The sequence below is a fragment of the Pleurodeles waltl genome, chromosome 11 (assembly GCF_031143425.1).
Source record: "Pleurodeles waltl isolate 20211129_DDA chromosome 11, aPleWal1.hap1.20221129, whole genome shotgun sequence".
NCBI lineage: Eukaryota > Metazoa > Chordata > Amphibia > Caudata > Salamandridae > Pleurodeles > Pleurodeles waltl.
This window is the reverse complement of record NC_090450.1, coordinates 10,367,603-10,393,094: the sequence shown is the minus strand read 5'-3', so window position 1 is coordinate 10,393,094 and position 25,492 is coordinate 10,367,603. Positions and strand designations below refer to the sequence as shown.

The window sequence follows — 25,492 nt, the reverse complement described above, 5'->3', positions numbered from 1 at the left end:
TGTGTCTGGTGAGTAGTCCCCGCTTCCTGTCTTCTTGCTTCATCATAGACTTCAGCTCCACGCAGTGTCCAGTTGCTAGAATTCTGCTGCCTTTCTCTGCCTTTTGGCACCGGATATCTCTGGCAGTTCCCAGCTTTGCCTTTAGCTCTGGTTATTCGAATGCTGAGTTCCTTTGCCTTTGAACCCAAGTGCTATCTAAACTGGATGAATGCATAGATGTTGCAATTACAATAATGAAAATCTCACATGGTTTACAATCAAATAATTGAGAGCAAACTCTTGTGATTTATGTAGCTAATCTGATTCTCTCAATACGGGAATGATTGGCCACACTAGTTCAGCCGCTAGAGAGATTTGGAAACAAGCCTAGTTGCGCGAGGCCCATCTTATCTCTCGCCTTGGAGACTTTGGGTGTGCTCGTTCTAACGCAGTCTGGCCCTGTAGGGCTTCCCACTCCTCTGGCTGGCCTCCCGATTCATTGTCACCTCTTTGCAGTTGCCCATGTCCCTCTAACAGCATCTACAGATATTTGCAAAATTTGACCCACAGAAACCTAAGGGCGCACTTCAGTCCTAGGGTTGTTTCCTTTCGTGGGGCGGCGATGAAGGCAACAGCTTTCCTTTTCTTCAGGTCCCAGTGAACTCACTTTTCATGAAGGTGGCACAGTGCAGCTCCCAGCTGTGAGTGATTCTGCCCCTCCGCGGGGAACTCTGACTTTCTTTGAGTCCGTGGAGTATACCTATGGCTGCAGTGGTGCATCTTCTCCTGCATCCCAACACTGAACACAGAAAACCGGTGCCTGCCTTTCCCCCAACCTTTTTAGCTGCGATGCGTGGAGGAGTACGGACAACACTCCTTGTGTCCTGGGCACAGGTGGGACCTTCCTCCTCCTCCACAAGGCCACACAGCTCAGACCCTCATCTCTAATCGGGACAGTTTTGAATAGCTCAGGCTCCCTCTAGTTGAGTAATGTGGTCATACTTCGAATTTTCCGGTGAATGCAGGTGCCACTAAACTCCTGCACACACTGTAGGGTGAGCCAAAGTTGTAGATGAGAAGCTACTTCTAAACACTTCCTTCTGTCTCCTAGACTCACCTTATTCTAATGAGACTACTAGATTTGAGTGGCAGAATCACCTGCGGTGTGAGAGACTGTCTAATTCACTACAGGTGACACCTGTTGCCCCAATCCAGGTTTTGCTCCGGCTAACTACCAGTGCCTCCTCTCCACCCAAGAGCAGGGATGATTGGGCAGCCGAGCGCATGACACAGTTGACTCCTCAGGGAAATCGTGGTCACTCAGATCTCATGCATTTCTCTGTTACATTAGTCTCACATTTGCAAGGACAAGCAGAGGCAGTATATGTTTCAATAAGGTTTTAATTAAGCAACTGCATCTTAGATAATAAAGCATGTACTTCAATAACCAGGATGATAAAGCATGACAATTAAAATTGAGACAAGGGGAGTGAAGCACAGAAATAACGCTACCATATTGTCACTAGTCAATAGACTAATTCCTACCTAGGCTATATAAGAGCACAGCATGTTAAGCTCTGGTTCTGCCCTTGAGGTTCCCCTGGGAAGACATCATTACCCATACCTGAGCAAGAGGCCTTAAGTCTGCTTAAGCAGCTGTAGCGAAACGTTCGTGGTCATCTGGCTGGAATCTCCCTATAAAGTGTATGGGACAGAAAAGTGTTTTTATAATAAAACAGCTGATGTTCGAAGAAAATGTCCCTACGTAATGGTGTGTATGTTTCTATGAATACCAGCGATGGCAACCTATCTTACTTGAGCCTTGAAAGGAGCACAGAGTGAACAAAATGTCTTGTTTAAGAACGCAGTGCTGGCCTAGGCAAAGAACAGCTCGATAGAGAAAATAAAACCAGACCGCAAATGTGGTTATTGTTAAAATAACAAGCGAAGCTGAATAAAATATATCTAGATTAAAGTGCACAGCGGCAGGCCTAGTGTGCTAAAATAACGTGCATGGAGCTATAACTAAAATGGCTACACAACACTTCGATGGACGGATTCACATGAGATTTTCGGCATTCTGTTCAACAAAACAGGCCATTTCACAGAGGGCCACTCCACATGGTCACGCTTCTTTGTCCTTCTGCAGATCCGATTCTAGTAAGGATTCTCCTGTAGACTATCGGACTAGCATTTTTTCCATGGTTGGGTTTGGCTTCTTTCTTAAAGACAGTTGCGCCTTCTGCATCGGGGCTAGGGCCCGAATCCCTTCACCACAGCTCCTTAGGCACGTGGCAGCTGCTCTGATTACTCCAGTATGCAGACGCTCCTCTGGGGGCGTGCAGTTCAGGAATCATCTCTCCAGTAGGCAGCTCCTCCTTCTGTTTGTGGAATGTAACTTTCTATGCAAGACTTTGGTCCAGATAGTCCACCCTGGAAAGGACTACAGCAGTCATTGATCTTGGCTGTGGTCTATAGGTAATTACCATCCACCCTGCAAGGTGGGTGCTGCTCTGGCCGGTGAGAATCCTGGCATGCTGACTTCACTTTAGACTTCAAGTTTATTATAGTGTATCAGACATGAATGTAGATTACCAATATTCACTGATAGATAGTCTTGAATGTGGAATATTCTTATGTGTGGGGATCCCAAAACACACACTCCTGATAAAGTATATACTGGTAGCAGCAATAAGATCTGGCATTATTTTCAAATGTGATAGCAACCGCTAAAGCCTGTGCTGGTCAGTTTTTCTACATGCTACTTTTGGCAGATAAGACTGCATCCTAGCACCACCGTTTCTGGAAGTCCATACAAAGAGGTTTAGTTTAATATGTGAGAAGTGTAAAGTTAAAACAAAGTGAAAAATAACCTGATAGCGAGAATGGAAGAAGCTGCAGAAAATGTGCAGTGGCTTTTTGAGGAGACCTCAGCTTCCCCACCACGCCTTGTGCTGCCAGTTGTTTGAGATTCCCTGTGGTGTTTTTTTTTTTTTTTTTTTAGCTAGAAGTATGTCTGAACTGTTGAGGGTATTTTCGGTCTATTTTTAGAGAGTTTCTTTTATACATGTGGAATATTGTTGCGCCACCCAACCTCTTTAGTGCCTGAAATATTCCCCCTTCTTTTAATATACTTTAAAAGGGAATTTTACACGAAGGCCTTTGGGGCAGTGCTGCTCCTGTGGGCAAAAGAAGACAGCTCTCACCAAACGCTGCGTGGCATGCCTAGCATTGTCAAATTCAAAGGATATTTTGTGTGAAAATGGGAAAGCCCATCTTGAAAGACTTGATGGGAATTTGCCTCAGTAGCAAGATAGAAAAGCTCATGGCTGAAATAGAAACCTCACCGCAGGATGGTTGGGGAACGCCCCCCATCCACTGTGACAAGATTGTCCTCTCACAAAGACTCACACAGAGGGAGCTCTAGAGGGAAAACTAAGAGCCACAGTAACTGGCATCATTCCCACTTTTTCCCATCTCTCTCAACTAAGGTCACAACTTCAAAGCATTGTTCCATCCAGATGTGTTCCCCCATCAAGGACAGCCTTTGATGTGGGATCCCCAACAAGCCCAAGGCCCTCATTGTCCGCATTAACACAGTTTTCAGCTAAGTTGATGAAATACCAAGGTTCTTCTTCCAAGATGTTGAGTGATGAAACACCATTTGACATTGAAGTGCTGTCCTCCATTGAGGCACTCAACATAAGACTATACACCATCATAGTCTTCCTCCCACTATTTGATGTTTACGTCACGTGAAGATGTTAGATAACAGTAATTTTGACTGTGGCTTCTCTATCGCCATCTGAACATCTGCATCTGCCTCGTTCGCTGGTGACCACCCCAGTACCATTGGAGCAGATCAATTCAGTTGTCACTTCAAGCACAGACCTTGTCCTTTGCTAGAGGAACAAAGCTGACAGCAAAATACTTCTCAGGAACTCAGAGCTAGGAAGTGGAGTTTCTCCACCAACCTCACGAGAAATTCCACAAATGGGTCTAGAACAACAGTCTTAAAATTGTCTTCAAAGAATAGGGGTTTCCAATATTAGACCTATGCACATTGCACAAAACAAAAAATTATTGATCGAGCCCTAGGCACCAAAATGAAACTCAGTGGGCAGTGCCCTCTTGATGAGTTGGTTGACACCATCTCTCAGCGTCTTTCCTCCGATCCTTCTCATACCATTGGTCATTGTGAAGGTACATGAATCAAGAAACAAAAATGAACTTTATAGCCCAGAGTGGCAAAGAAATTGGAGGGACGTGGACCTTCTAGAACTGTTAGTCTCACAACAGTACACTACATTGCAGATAGCCTTAAAACAGTGGAAAATGGAGAGAAACAATTCATCCCAATCATCAACTGGTCGACATGTTTCTGCTTTAATAATATGCACAATGAGGTGAACGTGAAATTCGTCAGGGCCGAACAGAGATACTCTGCTTGCGATAAAGCAACCTGTGATGTGGTGTAAAAAATGAAGGTTAGATATAACTGGTGGTCACCAAAGGAGCAAGGGAGATCCACCTCTTTGGGGTACCTGTGAAATAGGAATGATGTAAAGTCTGGACATCATGCATTCATAGCTATCCGTATATCAAACCTACATAATACCTCAGTGGAATAATCCTATCTTTAGTGCACACCAGAACACACGCTTCCTATATTAGAGCCAGTGAATGGTGTAAAAGTGCTCATCCAACCATTGATAAAAGCAAAATGAATGCTCACATGCTGTTGTCGGGTGTTCTGCTTTCACTCTAGTGTACCCTGGCAAGGAACCCAGGGCTTCCGCGATGAGACACTTATAAAAATAAATTCTTGTATCAGTGTTCAGCTCAGTAAACCACAGAGACACACGTAGTAATAGCAATGTGTAAAGGGGGATTGTTTTTTATGTTTGATCTAGAGTGGGGCTGGCTGCCAAATCCTCCGTCGTAACCTTGTAATGTCCTCTGACATTGTCTGCCTTTCGGGAGATTGTGTCTGTGGGAACAATCCAATGAAACCAACTGAGAGGGAAGAAAGGGAAACTGTCATCCACTCTAGATCTGGAGCATCTAGCACAGCCATAGTTGTGTTACTTTAGCAACCTGTATTGTCCCAAGCAGAAGGCAGTGGAGGTGGTTATTATAATAAACCACCAGTGCAGAGAGTGGGAGCCGCTCTGTTACCCACCATTGTTGGGCTCCTGTTTTGGGTGGGCACTTGTCGGGTCCCAGACCTTCGGAAACCTGTGCTTTTGCCTTTTACAAGCAGACAAGGGTAATGAGGGAGGCAGGTGACATGCAACATGGAGCGCCCAAAAAAGGTTGCTGGGATTTGTAGAGCGTTCTAAAAACTTCACCCCCCCTGTTAGCGAGCGGGAGCCCAACGTGGCAGTAGTTAGAGACTCGTCTAGAAAGAAAGACAAAGTTCGATGGCATCTGTCGCTGTAGATACGCATGTTTTGCAATAGCTCGCCATCTGGTGTTGGGCCGGAGTGTTACAAGTTGTTTTTCTTCGAAGAAGTCTTTCGAGTCACGGGACCGAGTGACTCCTCCTTTTGTCTCCATTGCGCATGGGCGTGGACTCCATCTTCGATTGTTTTTTTTCCGCCATCGGGTTCGGACGTGTTCCTGTCGCTCCGAGGTTCGGAACGGAAAATTAGCTAATTTCTGAAGATTTTCGTCGGTATTGTTGCGTTCGGGATCGGCGTACTTAGATTCAACACCGCATCGAAGATCGAAGAGCTCCGGTGCCCTTCGGGGTAGTTTTTCGATCCCCCATCGGGGCCTGGTCGGCCCGACCGCGTGCTGAAGAACGCCGATGGAACGGACCCCGTTCCGTTTCTGCCCCAAATGCCACAATAAATACCCCTATACAGACCAACACTTGGTCTGTAACCTGTGCCTGTCGCCTGAGCACAGTGAAGACACCTGTGAGGCCTGTCGTGCGTTCCGGTCCCGAAAGATACTCCGAGACCGTCGAGCCAGAAGACTTCAGATGGCGTCCGCGCCAACAGCCCACCGAGAGTTCAAGGAGCAGGAAGAGGAAGGTACCTTCTCGATCCAAGAATCGGACTCCGAAGGATTCGACGATACACAAACAGTGAGTAAGACGTCGAAAACCACACAGAGGAAAATTTACAAGGCCCAGGGGATGCCACTGCCATCAGGCCATGGCTCCACCCATAAATTCGGTGACCGACCGTCGGCACCGAAAAAGGCCCAAACAGTGCTGAGATCGTCCGACTCCGGTCGAGACACTGGCACGCAGCCTTCTCGGGACCGAGAAAGTGCTGGAGACAAGCCTCGACACCGAGATGCCGGTGTGGACACGGCTCGACGCCGAGACAGCGGCACCGAAGAAGATCGACGCCGAGAGGTTTCGGCCCCGAAAAAGAAAAAAGTCACCTCGGAGCTGAAAAAACACGCAGACAAGGTTTCGGTGCCGAAACAAACTGCAAGCGACCCAGCTTCAGGCTCTTATACAGAAGAGCACTCGCTAACCTCCCAAATGCAAAAGCATAGGTTTGAGGAAGAGCTACAATCAACTGATGTGGACCATACGCAAAAGCGTATCTTCATACAGCAGGGGACAGGAAAAATAAGCACCCTTCCCCCCATTAGAAGAAAGAGAAGGTTGGAGTTCCAAACTGAACAGACACCACAACCAAAAGTGGTGAAAAGAGTTACCCCACCACCCTCTCCTCCGCCCGTGCTTAACGTCTCACCAGCACGAACTCCATCACACTCCCCAGCTCACACCACCATAAGCCAGGGTGACCAAGATCAAGACGCATGGGACCTATACGACGCCCCAGTGTCAGATAACAGTCCGGAGGCATACCCTACGAAGCCATCTCCACCAGAAGACAGCACCGCGTATTCTCAAGTGGTGGCTAGAGCAGCACAATTTCACAACGTAAGCCTCCACTCAGAACAGGTCGAGGATGATTTTTTATTCAACACACTCTCCTCCACCCACAGCTCATACCAAAGCCTGCCTATGCTCCCTGGTATGCTCCGGCACGCGAAAGAAATCTTTAAGGAGCCGGTCAAAAGTAGGGCAATCACACCAAGGGTGGAAAAAAAGTATAAGGCGCCTCCTACAGACCCGGTTTTCATCACTACACAGCTGCCACCAGACTCTGTCGTTGTAGGAGCAGCTAGGAAAAGGGCCAACTCTCACACATCTGGAGATGCACCACCCCCAGATAAAGAAAGCCGCAAGTTCGATGCAGCTGGTAAAAGAGTCGCAGCACAAGCTGCAAACCAGTGGCGCATCGCGAACTCCCAGGTACTACTTGCGCGCTATGACAGAGCCCACTGGGACGAGATGCAACATCTCATTGAACATCTGCCCAAGGACTTACAAAATAGGGCAAAACAAGTGGTTGAGGAGGGACAGACCATTTCCAACAACCAGATCCGCTCCTCCATGGACGCTGCAGATACAGCTGCACGGACAATTAATACATCTGTAACTATCAGAAGGCATGCATGGCTCCGAACGTCTGGATTTAAACCAGAGATTCAACAAGCAGTTCTCAATATGCCTTTTAATGAAAAAGAACTGTTCGGTCCAGAAGTGGACACAGCGATTGAGAAACTCAAAAAAGATACGGACACTGCCAAAGCCATGGGCGCACTCTACTCCCCGCAGAGCAGAGGGAATTACAGCACATTCCGTAAAACACCCTTTCGAGGGGGGTTTCGGGGTCAGAGCACACAAGCCAGCACCTCACAAGCAACACCGTCCAGTTACCAGGGACAGTATAGAGGAGGTTTTCGGGGACAATATAGAGGAGGGCAATTCCCTAGAAATAGAGGAAGATTTCAGAGCCCCAAAACCCCTACTACTAAACAGTGACTCACATGTCACTCACCCCCTCCACACAACACCAGTGGGGGGAAGAATAAGTCATTATTACAAAGCATGGGAGGAAATCACTACAGACACTTGGGTTCTAGCAATTATCCAACATGGTTATTGCATAGGATTTCTACAATTCCCTCCAAACATACCACCAAAAGCACAAAATTTGACAACACACCATTCCAATCTCCTGGAGATAGAAGTGCTGGCACTATTGCAAAAGAATGCAATCGAATTAGTGCCAAACACACAAATAAACACAGGAGTTTACTCACTGTACTTTCTGATACCAAAGAAGGACAAAACGCTGAGACCAATCCTAGACCTCAGAGTAGTGAACACTTTCATCAAATCAGACCACTTTCACATGGTCACACTACAAGAAGTATTGCCATTGCTAAAACTACACGGCAACTTTAGACCTCAAGGATGCTTATTTCCATATACCAATACACCCATCGCACAGGAAATACCTAAGGTTTGTATTCAAGGGAATACATTACCAATTCAAGGTACTGCCTTTCGGATTAACTACCGCACCAAGAGTCTTTACCAAGTGTCTAGCGGTAGTCGCTGCACACATAAGAAGGCAGCAAATACATGTGTTCCCATATCTAGACGACTGGCTAATCAAGGCCCATTCGTTAATACAGTGCTCAAATCACACAAATCATATCATACAAACCCTCTTCAAACTAGGGTTCACCGTCAATTTCACAAAATCCAACATTCTGCCGCGCAAGGTACAACAATACCTAGGAGCCATAATAGACACATCAAAAGGAGTAGCCACTCCAAGTCCACAAAGAATTCGAAATTTCAACACCATCATACAACGCATGTATCCAACACAAACAATACACGCAAAGATGGTACTACAACTCCTAGGCATGATGTCTTCATGCATAGCCATTGTCCCAAACGCAAGACTGCACATGAGGCCCTTACAACAGTGCCTAGCATCACAATGGTCACAAGCACAGGGTCACCTTCTAGATCTGGTGTTAATAGACCGCCAAACTTACCTCTCGCTTCTGTGGTGGAACAACATAAATTTAAACAAAGGGCGGCCTTTCCAAGACCCAGTGCCACAATACGTAATAACAACAGATGCTTCCATGACAGGGTGGGGAGCACACCTCGATCAACACAGCATACAAGGACAATGGAACGTACATCAAACAAAACTGCATATAAATCACCTAGAACTTCTAGCAGTTTTTCAAGCACTAAAAGCTTTCCAACCAATCATAGTTCACAAATACATTCTCGTCAAAACAGACAACATGACAACAATGTATTATCTAAACAAGCAAGGGGGGACGCACTCCACGCAGTTAAGCCTGCTAGCACAAAAGATTTGGCGTTGGGCAATTCACAACCAAATTCGCCTAATAGCACAATTTATACCAGGGATCCAAAATCAACTCGCAGACAATCTCTCTCGAGATCACCAACAGGTCCACGAATGGGAAATTCACCCCCAAATCCTAAACACTTATTTCAAACTCTGGGGAACACCTCAGATAGACTTGTTTGCGACAAGGGAGAACGCAAAATGCCAACACTTCGCATCCAGATACCCACACAAACAGTCACAAGGCAATGCCCTATGGATGAACTGGTCAGGGATATTTGCTTACGCTTTTCCTCCTCTCCCTCTCCTTCCTTACCTGGTAAACAAACTCAGTCAAAACAAACTCAAACTCATATTGATAGCACCAACTTGGGCAAGGCAACCCTGGTACACAACGCTGCTAGACCTATCAGTAGTACCCTGCATCAAATTGCCCAACAGGCCAGATCTGTTGACACAGCACAACCAAAAGATCAGACACCCAGATCCAGCATCGCTGAATCTAGCAATCTGGCTCCTGAAATCCTAGAATTCGGGCACTTACAACTTACCCAAGAATGTATGGAAGTCATAAAACAAGCCAGAAGGCCATCCACCAGGCACTGCTATGCAAGTAAATGGAAGAGGTTTGTTTGCTACTGCCATATTAATCAAATACAACCATTACACACAACTCCAGAACATGTAGTGGGTTACTTGCTTCACTTACAAAAATCTAACCTGGCTTTCTCTTCCATTAAAATACACCTTGCAGCAATATCTGCATACCTGCAGACTACCTATTCAACTTCCCTATATAAGATACCAGTCATTAAAGCATTCATGGAGGGCCTTAGGAGAATTATACCACCAAGAACACCTCCTGTTCCTTCATGGAACCTAAATGTTGTCCTAACTAGACTTATGGGTCCACCTTTTGAACCCATGCACTCCTGCGACATACAGTTCCTAACCTGGAAGGTGGCATTTCTCATCGCCATTACTTCCCTAAGAAGAGTAAGCGAGATTCAAGCGTTTACAATACAGGAACCTTTTATACAACTACACAAGAATAAGGTCGTCCTAAGGACCAATCCTAAATTTTTGCCAAAGGTTATTTCACCGTTCCATCTAAATCAAACAGTGGAACTTCCAGTGTTCTTTCCACAGCCAGATACCGTAGCTGAAAGGGCACTACATACATTAGATGTCAAAAGAGCATTGATGTATTACATTGACAGAACAAAAAACATCAGAAACACTAAACAACTATTTATTGCATTTCAAAAACCTCATGCAGGAAACCCAATATCAAAACAAGGTATAGCCAGATGGATAGTTAAATGCATCCAAATCTGCTACCTTAAAGCTAAACGACAGCTGCCCATTACACCAAGGGCACACTCAACCAGAAAGAAAGGTGCTACCATGGCCTTTCTAGGAAACATCCCAATGCAAGAAATATGTAAGGCAGCCACATGGTCTACGCCTCACACATTCACCAAGCACTACTGTGTAGACGTGTTATCCGCACAACAAGCCACAGTAGGTCAAGCCGTACTAAGAACATTATTTCAGACTACTTCCACTCCTACAGGCTGATCCACCGCTTTTGGGGAGATAACTGCTTACTAGTCTATGCAAAACATGCGTATCTACAGCGACAGATGCCATCGAACTGAAAATGTCACTTACCCAGTGTACATCTGTTCGTGGCATCGGTCGCAGTAGATTCGCATGTGCCCACCCGCCTCCCCGGGAGCCTGTAGCAGTTTGGAAGTTACCTTCAATTATTTATATATGTATCATCTCAACCTTAAATAGGTGCATACTTAGTCACTCCATTGCATGGGCACTATTACTACAATTCAACTCCTACCTCACCCTCTGCGGGGAAAAACAATCGAAGATGGAGTCCACGCCCATGCGCAATGGAGACAAAAGGAGGAGTCACTCGGTCCCGTGACTCGAAAGACTTCTTCGAAGAAAAACAACTTGTAACACTCCGGCCCAACACCAGATGGCGAGCTATTGCAAAACATGCGAATCTACTGCGACCGATGCCACGAACAGATGCACACTGGGTAAGTGAAATTTTCATTAGCAGGGATTATAAAGAAATGTATAATCCTGGCAGTTTATGCATATAAGCACCAACATCCTGCAAAGATGGCTCGCTGCCTGTTTTATTTGAGAATTAAAATGGATTCAATACTCTGCCGTCATTGTAATTGAGGAAGCGCATGATACCAAGTGTCGAATGGGAGTTGTAATATTGTAGGCCATAAATGCTATTTGAGTGGGTGTGAAGCATTCCCCAATAGGGAATCCTACTAGGGAGACCATTCACCTTTCTTTCATTTAACCGCAGGAAGTGAATGTAAAATATAAAAGAAAGGGGGTGGGGGTCACTAAAAATGTCTCAGTATTGTTCTTTTACTGAATAGAATCGTCACCACAAGTGCATATCGTAGTCACAAAGTGATAGCAAATCAGAGAACTATGGCAAGCATGTCCAAGGGATGTCATCACTCAGCCCTTGTTGGGACTTCTCAATCTAAAAATCCAATGTTGTGCTTTCAAAAATGAGAATTTTCACATCTCTGGAGTTTTGTCGGTGTATATACAATTGGTTCAGTACTGTCCATGCCAAGCCATCCTCATTGTGACCAGATGCCAGGTACTCTGTAGTCAGTTTAGTAGCTGCAGATTTACATATTATGGTACTTCGTTTGTCAACGAAGCGTACCCTCACCTGCCTTGCTGTCATTCCTACATAACGTAGGGCACACGGGCACGTCATCATATAGATAAAACAATCAGTGCTGCAATTAGTGTGCTGTAAGCCCCCAATCAACATGTGTAGTATGTTTGGTGTAACAACATACCCCACAACCACCACATGCAAAGTGTCCCTTTACAGGTGCTAGTGTCTCAAAGGTCTCCTGGTCCAGTACTCATGAAGATAGAGGACTGGTATGTGCTGGTTTGTCTTTAAAATTGTAATTCCATTTGAACACAAACAATGGTTTCTGCATTGATTATCTACCCATGCTAAGAATATGCCAATTCTTAAACACCGCCTTCCTAATGATTCTGGATAGGCTGCAATAAGTGCTAACACGCACCAATCTATCTGTTGTAGATCTTGGACTTCTCTCTAACAGACCAGAACAATTCTTATTCCTGGCTCATTCTGCTGCTCTGTGCAACGGATTCTTTGGATAATGCCTCTGGATCAATTATTTGGTCAGACTCCATGCATGATCTTTAAATCTAGATAATTGTAAGCAATTCTGCCAGATACTCAGAAATTATCCTACTGCATATTATCACTTACTGCTTTGAGATGAAAGCTCTCGTAAGGCAATAATGATTCTGATCCATGAGTTTCCTGTAAAGTTCTGTCTCTAACACCCTATCCAGTGGGAATTTCAGTAGGTCCAGGGAGGGCAATCTGCCATTGCTGTAGTCTCAGGTCAACTTCAAAAGTCAGTTTTAACCAGATATTAAACTCAAGTATGGTCTTGTCACCTCTCCAAATCACCAATATATTGTTGATGTGTTGTTTCCATAATCTCAGCTGTCTATTGACTGGGTTGGAATCTGTGTCAATATGGGTGGTCTCAAAGCTTTGCACATAGAGGTTAGCCATGCTTGTGGCAAAAGTGCTCCCCGTAGATGTCCTGCACCCTTGTAGATACAGTTTTCTTCCAGGGGAATCCTCATCAAAGTCATAAGCACTGAATATTCTCAACCATGGGCGGGACACCACAGCACTTTTTAAATGTGTTTTATGTATAACTCGTACCCTAAGGTAACTATAAATCGCGCCCCACCATGCACAGTTTTTCGTCAAACGTTTTAATACAAATATTACATTGATATTATCAGTGATGTTATCAAAGATGTCATGAGTGCCGTAATTTGTGGGGTAATTAGCAGTGCATGGCGAGGGCGCGAGTTATAGTTACTTGAGATAACTCTAACTATAAGGTGAATTTCTATTATTTTGTACGTTTAAAATGTGAGCTTAACTATAATGTCCCTATAATTTTTTTTTTTCCAGTGAATTTCTATTTTGTTTTAACGTAAACTAATTTTCATTACTATACCTTAATCCACCCACTACATAGCACGGCCGAAGGCTAGATCATGCGGCCATCCCCCCAACCCTATGTTGCGCACGTCCCTTTAGCCCTGCGCAGCGGGAGTTGGCTGCAGCCTGTCTCTCTGGATGTGAGAATAAGTGTGAGAGGGTGTATCTGGGGGTGACAGTGGCTATCAGAGTGTCTGTCTGGGTGTCAAAGTGTGTGCATCAGTGTCTTAGTGGGTGTGTCTGTGAGTGGGTCTGTGGGTAGGTCTGTGGGTGTCTGGGTGTGAGAGTGGGTACATCAGTGTCTTAGTGGCTGCATCAGTGTCTGTAGGTCTGTGAGTGGGTGCTTGATGGTTTCAGTAGGTCTGTGAGTGGGTGTGTGAGTGGGAGAAGGATTGGAAAAGAGAAATTGAGAGAGAGAGAGAGAAAGGGAGAGAGGTAATTGTTTAAGGTTTGGTGAATAATAAACTTAGAATGAGCTATTTCTGGTCTGGACAAATAGAAAAGTAAAATGTATTTGTCAATAGAGTGAGATCACCTTTCAGTAAGAACCTCAAACTTTAAAATTTGTAAATACATAAAAATAGGGAAATGACCACAGACACACCTGGGCTATAACCTCAACTTTCAATGTGAGGGTCTGTGACCTTGACCATTATGCCATGGGTAACTTTTGTTCTAGTCATTGTATGGAAAGACCATTGGAATGACTATCTCTTTCTTCCATCCTGTGTTTGCGTGCATCGGAGACTGATGAAAACTCTGTTTTCTGCAAGGGAAAGCTGTTTGACAGCTCTCTTGGAGAAACTGGACTTTGTTTGCTTTTGCTTGGTGGGAGCTGACCGCTCCCTCCAAGCAAAAGCAAACAGCTATGTCTTGAGGGGGAGGAGTGGGTACCCTGGGACATAACAGGAGCTGGCCCTTGGGGGTGGCACTCCCGGGGGCCATCAGTGGCTCCTCGAGGCGGGCTGTGTGTACCCTCCCACGAGCATGGCCCCGAGGGGGTGGTGTTCCCCCGGGGCTGCGGAAGGCTGAAACGCCGGTGCCCCCGCATTGACTTTGTTTGTAGGCCCGGGGTGGTGGCAGTCCCCGGGACAGAAGGGATGTTGGAGGGGACAGGCAGCCCCCCGCAAAAATATAACAATGACCCTGGGACCTGGTCCACCTGGGGGCTTATTTAAAAAAACAAGTGTGGAAGCCACCACCCGAGCTAAGGGATCAGGGTGTCCCTATCCTGGCCCCTTTTCCTATTTCTTTTTAATCTGGCCCCTTTTCTTTATTATTATTTTTTTTCTGGAACTCTGAGGAAGCAGAGTCCCAACATGGTTGTCGCCACTTCCTTGTTGAAATGTTGGCAGCCAGTCAGATCTCAGCAAGAGATCGGGAGGGTTTGCAAAGCCTTTGCATCCCTAAATATACAATTTGGGATTTTTTTTTTATTTCTCTAAAAGTACTGAACGGATTTACACCAAATCACAAAAAAGGTCGCTTTCTGGACCAGGACCTAGCTTTCTGCCAAATCTGGTGTAATTCTGTCCAGTAGTTTCTGCGCTGTCCAAAATCCCTATAGAAAAATGAATGGAGAAGAAGCACTCTGGGACCCCTCCCCTCTCCTTTTTCTCAACCCCCCCCTCCCCCATCCTGCTTGACGGATCACCCAGAAACTTTCCAGACAGACGCTGAAGTGAGCATCATATTTTCTTGGAAAAAGTATTGAAGATTCATCAAACGTGCCAAGATATTAGCAAAACCAAAAATGATTTTTCTATAAAAACTGTGTCCTAACATAACTACCTAGTGGCGACCACCTCTAAGTAATATGTGTATGTGTATGTATGTATGTATGTATGTGTGTGTATATGTATATATATATATATATATATATATATATATATATATATATATATATATATATATATATATTAATATTACTTAGTGGTAGTCGCCACTAAGTATTTATAGTTCGGACCTAGTTTCTATAGAAAAATTAGTTTTTGTTTTGCTAATAACTTTGGCGCTGTTTGATGAATCTCCACAAAATGTTCCCAAAAACAACGATGTCTCTTCAGTTGCTGTTGGAAAATTTTGGGGTGATCCGTCAAGTGAGGTCCGAAAAAAGGTGGGGTCCCAATACACGTTTTTGAAAAATAAAAGGAAATTTAAATTTGTTTATATATAGGGACGCGAAGGATTTGTGACTTCTCCCGATCTTGTACTGAGATCTGATTGGCTGACAAGACTTCAACAAGGACGTGTTGTCAGCCATGTTGTGTCTCGACTTCAGCCGAGTCCCACAAAAAAGGTGAAAATTTAAGAAAAGGGGACAGGTTAGAGTCACGCAGACCCCTTAGCTCTGGTGGTGAGGTCCAGCATTTTTTTTTCTTAATTTACGGTGGAAGTCGCAGTAGATCCATGGAACTGCTGTATTATTATTATTTTTTTTTTTTAAGAAGTGCGGGCTCTAGCACTTAGTCTTTTTTAAGTCCACGGTTGGGCCAAGTCCTGGGAGCATTCTTATCATAATGCGTGTGGGGAGGCGCCTGCATTCCCCCCCCCCCCCCCCCTCCCCCCCCCCCACACACACACACACACACACAGCACCGGGGGCTGCCATCTTCCTGGGCAGATAGTAAATAATGTCAAGGGGGTCTGTTTTGGAACCCCAAGACCTCAGGAACACCACCTCCCTGGTGGTATGCCATGTTGGAGGAGGGGCCTCGCGTTCCCCCCCCTCAAGGAGCCACAGATGGGCCTGGGGACCGCCACCCCCCTTGGGCCTGTTCCTCCTATGTCCTGGGGTGCTCACCCCCGGGACTTAGCTGTTTGCTGTGGCTTGGCTGCAGCTTTGATAGCTGCTGCCAAGTCCCAGCAAACACTCTGCGTTTTGACAGCGGGACCTGTCAAAAAGCGGAGTTTTTATCTCTGTTCCCTTCCCGCAGATAGGCTCCTACCCTCATTCCCAGGTAACCCGTAAAGGGCATGGAATAAAATAAAAAAATAAAAATCTGCAGGGACTGTGGGGGAGCCTGTGAGGGCTCCCCCGCAGTCCCAGAAAGCCCATAAAGGGTTTAAAAAAAAAACATTAAAAAAAATGAATAACTCAAATGGGAAGGTCACAAACCTTCACACTGAGCGTTGAGGGTTCGCGTCCATCTGGAGTCATTTCCCTTCTTTATTTTTTATTGGTTTTTTTTAAGTGCAAATGTTTAAGGCTCATACTGAAAGGTAATATTACTGTTTTTACATGACAAATACAATTTTTTTTTCAAATTGTGCAGGAATATTTCATTCTAAGTATGTCATACATCAAAAAACAAAAATCTTTCTCTCTCACTCACTCTCTCTCTCTCTCTCTCTCAAACTCTTTCTCCCACTCACAGACCCCTTCAGAATCTCACACACCCACTCACAGACCCACTGACAACTTCATGCACCCACTCACTGTGGTCAACCGCCACTTTGGCCTTGTGTGGCGGTGGTTGGAATAACATATTTATGAAAATTAGTATACGTTAAAAAAAATAAAACATAGAAATTCACTTAATAAAACAAAAGTTACAGGGTTGGTATATTTTAAACGTACCAAACCATAAAAATTCACCAGTTATGGTTAGTTATCTTAAGTAACTATAACTTGTTAATTTTTCCGGCTCCTACAGTTAGGATCCTGGAGCACTGAGCTCTCTTTTCGAGTAAACTAGTAAGAAAAACGTTTTCTAAATAATTACATATAAAAAAAAAAAACATAGTTAATAGTGCGTGCTGTACTAACAGCCCTTTTTCTGACAGAAAATATTTTTTATTCTGTCAAGTATGCCTTCACTCTGAAGTGTCCTTCCTGTGGGAAGAGCAAGGCCCAAACTGACGCTCATGAGTCTGTCGTCTACCTGCTGGAGTACCGTCACCCTGATTCCTGTCCTCAGTGTAAAATATTGTCAAGATGCACCCTGAAGGGCAGAGTTTAGATAAGACTTCATGGACTCCTGGAATGAAGATTATCGATAGGAGGCTTTGGGGAACATCGTCCTTCCTCCAAAGAACCCTCCTCTCGTCCAAAAGAACATCAGCTAGGTAGATCCAGAGAAAACGGCGGAAAAAGAAGTCCAGATCGACGTCAAGAGGTAGGACATCTAAGAAAATACCTATCTGCTTGCCGTTGATGCCGAGAATGCTGTTTAAAGTAAAGTTGGTACACGACTTGATATCGGAGCAACCCCCGGCGCTCGACTTCAAAAGCGACATTGCCGTCAAGAAGGCATCACACATTGACGTTGAGACATTCCTCGACACCGAGATGACATCCAGAATTCCATTCGCCGTAGAAGTCAAAGTTGGCGTTACAACATCCATTAACTTCGAAAGCTCACTCGTCATCGAGACGTGGCACACCATCAACACAAGTCATCGAAGTCGAAACTACACTTAGCAACGGCATTGAGGCCTACTGACGACTCTGAAGGAGAAAAGCCATTGATACATCAAAATGTGCCAGAATCTCAAATTTTGGCGACACAAGTTGTTATGGTTACCCCAACTATACACTGAACACCTTCTAGGGCTGGATCACAGTCCCCAGGCAACATTTCACCATGTTGGCTAGAAAGCCTGACGAAAACAACGCTGCCTGCGACATCTGACTCTTAATATTCGCAGGCATGTTCTCCATCCAGACCTCGTGCTCCCTCCCCCAAGAGAACACCGCCACGAGAGTTCTCACCAAGTGCTGTCTCTGTTCCTCCTACAATACCGCGTAGGAGTGGTCCTCCACCACGCCCAAGGCCTAGAAGCCCTCTTCGTCTCTGCTCCAGATCTTGAATCAGATTCAGGACGAGATCCAGTCTGCGGATGAAAAACTTGCACTATCCATCTGCCAAGAGCTCAAAACGTACAGGCTGACGATCTCCGCCGCAACTTCCAAGACGGCCACGCCTGAGTTCTTGCAAGACATCTTTCAGGAGTGGGGCGATCCTCACATAGACCTCTTTGCAGACGTCAACAATAGAAAATGCCTCGCTCCGCACCCCGGTTCACCCAACCAGGGTCGCAGGGGAACGCCCTTTTGATATGTTTTTTTGTTGCAGCTCCTCCTGTTTGTGAAAGCACGTTAGAGGATCATCTTATCACAGCAAGCCTTTATGATGATGTTTAGAAAAATACATTGAATTTCTTCAAGTATAACCTAAATGCTTCTACATTTAGTCAATTTTCTCTGTTGCCTCCAGGGTAATCAACAAGGCTACATTTCTTTAGAATCCCCAGAATGTCAGAGGAGAAAAGGACTCGAAATTTCCTGTGTATCCTTTGTGGAAAAACTTTATGTAGGCTTAAGAAAGAAGTGTCTCAAACGTCATGGTGAAATGGTCAGGCCGGGGGGGGGGGGGGGGGAATGCTGGGCAGTAAAGGGGTGCAGTGAGGGTCAGGCAGCCTGAAAGAGAACCCTGGTGAACTAGAGTGCGAGCAGCAGGGTCGTGCACGTCCTGCAGGTGAGAACTCAGCAGGTTCCTTTGTCTTAAAGTTGGATCTCTCACCTTTGTTACACAGCCCAGAAAGGTGAGCACACATCCCACCAGCATCTCACCTTTGTTACACAGCTCAGGAAGGTGAGCACACATGCCACCAGCATCTCACCTTTGTTACACAGCCTAGGAAGGTGAACACACATGCCACCAGCATCTCGCCTTTGTTACACAGCCCAGGAAGGTGAGCACACACGCCCCAAGCATGTCACCTTTGTTACACAGCCTAGGAAGGTGACCACACATCCCATCAGCATCTCACCTTTGTTACACAGCCCAGGAAGGTGAGCACACACGCCACCAGCATCTCACCTTTGCTGCCACACGACCAGTCAAACTGAGGGAACTACTTTTGAAATGCGGATTTAGGCTGAGCATGCTGTCAGTCAAGTCACTTACTTCCCCCTTGCCTAATTAGAAATGTGTATTGTAATCTGCTCCCTTTTAAAGTGCTTGAACGTCCTCCGCGCACGTGTGCGCTATATTAAAGCGCAACGAACAGAAACGTGGAGTCTCACAAGCTCTGGGAGCCGTAAACCGCGCACAGACACGGGAAGAGGCCAGGCACAGGGGTCCTGCGACTGTACGGGCTCTGTAGCGGCTTGAGCTGCGTGTTTAGGGTCCGAGGCGCCCTCTCTCCCAGCATCCCTGGAGGGGGCGGACTTGTTGAGGGGTCCTCTCTGTAAGTTGTTGCCGAGGATGCCCTCCGGTCTCAAGGCGCTGTGCGTCCCCCGGACAGCTCCTAAAGAGACACTGACCGGGGTGCTGAAGGGGCGCTGTGTGTAGCCCCGGGAGAGGGTCACTCCACCCCACTTTGACCCCTGCTGACAGCGCGTTGACCCCTTGCTCCCTCTCAGGGCAGCTGATCGCCTTGTTAAGAGATAAGGCCCGGGGCTTGCACAAGTGAAAGGGGTCAGGTGGACAGGGCAGATGGGGGTGACCGCACACACCCTGCCCGAGGCCTGGGCGGTCCCACTGGTGAGAGTGCTGTCAGCGTCTCGGTGCTAAACCGGCTGAACCCCTAAGTTTTAGCCGTTTGTACTCGAGCTGCGGAGTACCTGGACATGATTCCAGCTGGAGGGGACAGCGGCAGGTCGGACCCCAGCCCGGGGGGGCCTTTGCCGTAAAACTCGCTCTCTTAACTCAGATGTGGTTTTTGATTCCAAACAAAATCTTAAACTCAACTTTTGTGCACACTGGCCGCTTCAGGAAGAAGACCACGCTTCATTTATCGTTAATAATTCCGCCGATGTTTGTGACTCGGGGGCAGCACCAACCCCATCAACATTCATCTTACCTGATAATGATTTTGCGAACCCTTGCACAACCTTCTTTCAAGGCAGTAAGGTCCCCGGAGCTGAGCCAAGTGCTTCGCCTTCCTGCAGATATTACCGGCACTTGTGCCTTGCAGAAGTCTGGTCTCCCAACCCGTTTCCTGTCCTGTGGCCGTCCGACTCCTTTGCCTCCAGGATATGCGTCACCATCCCTCCGAGACATGGCTGGAACCTTCCACCTTGTTCTCTGTCCGCCCTGGCTGCCAAAGCCCTGCAAGAACCAGAGATCCAAGCAAGCTGACACTCCAGCGGGCAAACAACCTCTCAACCGTGGTGTGAGTGCATCTGCTGCTTCTGTACTGAATATTCGTCCCAGACCTGCTCTCCGAGCAGGAACCTAGGCACCTTGCCTGTGGACCTGCCTGGCACCAAGTTATCCTGAGCTTGGAAACTGTTACCAATGACCCAGGTTCTATCTCCAGTCCCAAGGAAATAAAGAGCCAAGAATTTCTCAATCTCCCAAGAAGGTAACGTGTTTACCTGTGACAAGGGGAACACAGGCGCTTTGTCGGTGAGGCCTCTTTGAGGGGTCACAGCACCACCAGTTCTCCGTCAACACTTGGATGACTGTAGAAAGATATAGATGAATGACGCTCACCCTGTTGGTGCTGCTCAGGGTGCCGCTTCCAGGAGCTGTCGAACTTCGACTCGATTCCCCTTGTTTTAAATTTAAGCACTTGCATTTTGAAAGAGCAGTGAAACGGCTGCTTCATCATAGACCACCCTCTTTGTTACCTTGACAGTAAACAAGAGATCGTTGGGTTCCATATGGGTTATTTGGGATTTCGTGTTAAGCGCACTCCTTGCAATGTATACAAAGCATCTGGTCTGGTATGGGTTCTTCCTTTTAGTTTGTCCCTCGTGGTTTCAGCTGGCGAAACCCCTTCTTTACCAATGACTCTTGCAAGGCCAGGGGCTCCAAGGATCACTGTTAATTTCCTGATCCCAGCACTCTATATAGATCTATATATCTGTGTATGTTCTAGGCCTCCTCTTCTAGCAACCTGTGGGTTCCAGCCCTCCCCAATGAAAGTTGGAGCTACCTCAGTGGCTTGTTACTAGAGCTTTGTGTACTGGTTCTCCTCTAACCATCCACCCAACACCAGTTGGTTGACAGGGGCACCCCAATGTCCCATATATCGCTAGGGTGTCCCCCATTGTTCCTTCTCATTTCCAGTCATCTTAAACCTCTACATGGAACCACTTGGGAACCAAAAACTGCATCAAAATTTACCAATACCCCAGTAACAAAAAAATCTGCTTGCGAGTCCCCCGCTCTAGCCATCCAGCCACTCAGACTTGCCTGTACCGTGTCCAGATTTGAAAGTTCATCTTCTACCTGAAGCATAACCCCACCAGGACAGAATTCCGACTGTTCCCCAAATACAAAAAGGCAGTGGCCAGTGACCATTCAGAATTCCCTATCTGGAAACAAATCACCCCAAAAATAACTAAGCGCGTGGCTTCAGTAGTGACACATCTGAGAAGGTGAGGCCATCATACTTCCCATATGATTGGCTGGCCAAAGGAAACTGCCACAAAAGCATGCACCATAGACTGTTTGCAGCTCTTTGACATATTGGGCCTTACTCTAAACAGAGTCGAATATTCTATAATGCCTTGAAGAAATGTTCAATTTTTAAAAGCAGTTGTGCACAAGGCCTTTATGTTCAAGGAGAGAGTAGTGCGCCGATTTGACCAAACAGTTACCAAAAGAATATCAGTCACCAGCTCGCTTTTGAAGTCCTTTTTTCATAGGAATGATCTCATTTCATCCATGTAATGCCACATTGCTGCCATTCACATGAGGCTCTTTCAAAAAGACTTAGATAAGAAAGGCTACAAATAGATGGGTTATTCTATGACATCACATCAGTTGGGGGTCACATTTGCAGGTACTAGCTGACAACAGCAAGTGGTCGCTCATGGAAGCCAACTACATATCAATGCCCTTGAGTTTAGAGCTTTAGCACTGGGCCTACATTTGTTTCTCCCAAGACTAAATAACTCCTCTCACCTGCTTTCCAAGGAAGCACAGACTATATGGAACCAAGCCATATAAAATCATATTTAAATAAAGGCAGATCATGAATCTGATATTACCCATTCCTGGGCCGACAACCTGAGCAAGACACCAGACTCGTGCCATGAATGGGAGTTGAATCAAACGCAACTAAACTACATCTTCCTCCACTGGGCAAAACCACCCAACCGGAACTTAAATTCTGGTATTACGCCAGCAAGCATGCCTTTTCTAAATGATGGGGGAATGCATTTTGTAATCGGTTGGGATGGACATTTTGCATAGCATTTTCACTCCTTTCCTTGGTTCAAGGGATCTTGACAGCAATGAGATGAGTGCCTTGTCTCCTTATTTTGTTTGCCCATAGTGGCCCAGACAGTACAAGTTCACAGAGCTACTTCTCTCAGAGCAGCCACGCATATGCATGGCAATGGCAGCGTGGTCAATGCATAGCGTTGCATCAGCTGCGTTGTAAATTATGTTTCCCATGAGAATGTGAAGGGCTAAGTTCTCAAGGTAGCACTTTTCGCCAGCAGCAGCACATCTTCACCTGAACTTGTTCGGCATTTCTCTGCCTGCTCTTTATTTTGTCTGTCCCCAGTATGGGTCACTTTTCTGATTTTGCCCTCTCACCTCTTCTCTACTTGCTTGATCAGTATGCTTTTCACTTGTTTAACCCTTTAATCTCAGTTGCTTGTCCTCCACCCCCCTGAGCCCAACCCCATTTTCACTCTTTTCTCTACCAATCAACTCTCTTTTCCAGACTTAGCTGGGAAGCTTATCCCTTTCATGTTTTGCATGGCTCCTCGGTCTCCTTTATATTGCCTTAGCTTCTCCTCTCCACTTTTTGGCCTTTCTCTCCAGTTGCTCATCCATCTGATCTGTGTCTTGGCACATACCTCAACCCCGTACGTACATCCTGCTTCCCATCTTCCTAGACCCTTGCCTCCTGTCTGTAGGCCTGCTGGTACTCGTGGTCTAGACCTGCCCCTGCAGCACTAAAAGCAGGGAGCTCCAGAGCTTGGCCCCGGTAGCCGGGTAGTTGTGCTCCCCCAGGAGCCACTTCATCCTGGCCATTCACTCGAGCTCCGATGGGTGGAAGGAAGCAGGGCGACTGGGTTCCACGGGTGAGGTTGTGGCGGGACTTCAGGAGGACAGACAGGAGGGATAGGGTCGTGAGTATAAGGGTCTGAAAGACATGGGGGTACAGACTGGACTGATGAAGGCAGAGGCAATAGGGTCTGGGGTTGGGGTTGGTTAAGGAATGGTTGTCAGGGGAAGGGTCCCTTGAGGCACAGGGGTTGAAAGGCTGCTGGAGGTTGAGAGCCCTAGGAGAAGTTGAGGGCCCTAAAGGAGGATCTTCACTAACAGCCAAGTGGACAACCTCGGGGGTTAGTGAGGGCGGAGCGCTGAATGTGCTGGCGGCTCTGGGGTGGGGTGGCGGCTCTAGGGTGGGGTGGCGGCTCTAGGGTGGGGTGGCGGCTCTAGGGTGAGGTGGCGGTTCTGGGGTGAGGTGGCGGTTCTGGGGTGAGGCGGCGGCTGTTGGGGTGATGGTGAAGGCTCAGACCTTAGCTTCCCTCGCAGACTTGGCTCGTCGCTGAGCCGCGTCAGTGTTCATTGGGCGCTGCTAGGCCACTTGCTGACAACCATGATTACAGACCCCGCTTCCAGATTGACCAGTTCTTTTGGGAGTGTGCAGCAAGAAACTGGAGCGGGGTAAAGCAAAAGGAGGTGTGAGAAGTCATTTGATCGGCTGACGTTTATAAAATAAAACACTGGGGAAGCCCACAACTCTAATAAACATTGAATGGAAAATTTGCCAACATACAGAATAATTGACAATTGTCTTTTCAAAGGTAGATGTTAAAATGTGAGAGTTGTGTAAGTTCAATAAGCTCTTTCTAGCTTGTGGTGTGTGGCAGTGACAATGCTCAGGCCATTCTGAAGGGTTGCGCCCTTTGCATTTGAACGTATCTCCTGTCAGGAAGAGAGATGCTGATGTGTATTTAAGTCAGTCACGTTTGTCCAACTCAAGTCTAGGAAGATTAAAAAAGAATGTTACACCTGCATTTTCTTTTGTGAAATGTGTACAGCCTCTGACATGTTGTGGTTTATTTCCCAGTTGAGAGGAGATCAGTCCCCGCGAGTCTGCAAGTGGATGTGTGATTTTGGGCTTTGGATAATGTTACCTTTATTCTTGAGCTTTCACATATTGGCTGTTGAGATACTTAGTTTACATATTTATTACTATGCACTATGATCTCAATGAACACTGACAGCACAGTCATGGAGGTTGGAACTTGCTAGGTAAACTTGGTCTGCGCCAAAGACCCAGCCATTGACAAGGGTGCACGCCTGTTGCTAGGGGGGTGGTCGCTATGTGTGTCCTCCCACAAGTTTGTTTGAAAGTAATCCTTAATCTTTGTAAACAAAAATGTCATTTGGGTGTTGTTTTTCTTTGAATGCCACAACTGGTTGGTAGACCTGGCAGAGGACGAATCTCTTCTCACTCGACCACAATTCAATTAGTGGTCTTAATTCACTCTGCAGGACATTAAGTTTGGGCTTCTAGATTCAAAGGACCTAGCATACAAGTACCTGAGCCTCAAGGGCAGGGGAGTCATTCGGGCAGCCAGAGAACGGGCTACAGTACCTCATAGAATGGCCAGTTGGGTTTGATTATGTAATTTTCTTTGTTCAAGTCAGCTTTTGACTTTTAGTATTGTTGGTGCTCTCTACTTTGTGTCTTCTTTGGTTGTTGTGACTTTTTTTCCACGTCTAGGTCTGATCTCTTGACTGGTTGCAGACGTCTATTTTTTGTTGAAAATAAAGTTGAGGCCTTTGATTTGCTCTGTGCACTTGCCCTTTTGTCTTTAAGATTTGCGCAGGACAGTGAATAAGGGACTGTTTTGGTGTGCCACAAGTGGTCATGGGGTCAACAGTTGGGAAAATTAGTGACCGTAAAAAGTAGCCTCCTTGAAGCCTCTTAAAACCACAAGTTCTGATGGATACAACTACCTGTGGATTCCTCACCTAATGAATACTCCCATGGCGCCAGCATTCGACGGAAATCTTCTTACTAGTCTCTGCACGTCGACGAGGACGTCACTCTAGCCCACGCGACGCCGTCTGACGTCATACAGGCAATAAGAGGTCCTCGACGACGTGCGGACGTCAGTTCCCTTTTTTCCGTGCATTCGAAACGGTTATCTTCGAGGGAGCAACTGTTACTTTTTTGGTTACAGTGTATTTTTGCTGCGTAGTCTTTCGCTGTGGTAATAATGTCGCAGAGAAAGTCTGGATTTAAGCCTTGTCGTGAGTGTGGAGGCAAGATGTCGGTGACG

General features: G+C 46.3%; 1 protein-coding gene across 3 annotated transcripts in view; it reads left to right on the top strand.

The window, feature by feature from the left end:
- TP63 (tumor protein p63) overlaps positions 1 to 25,492 on the top strand; it is a 266,840-nt gene that overhangs the window by 34,883 nt on the left and 206,465 nt on the right. The gene's annotated exons all lie outside the window — the stretch shown is intronic.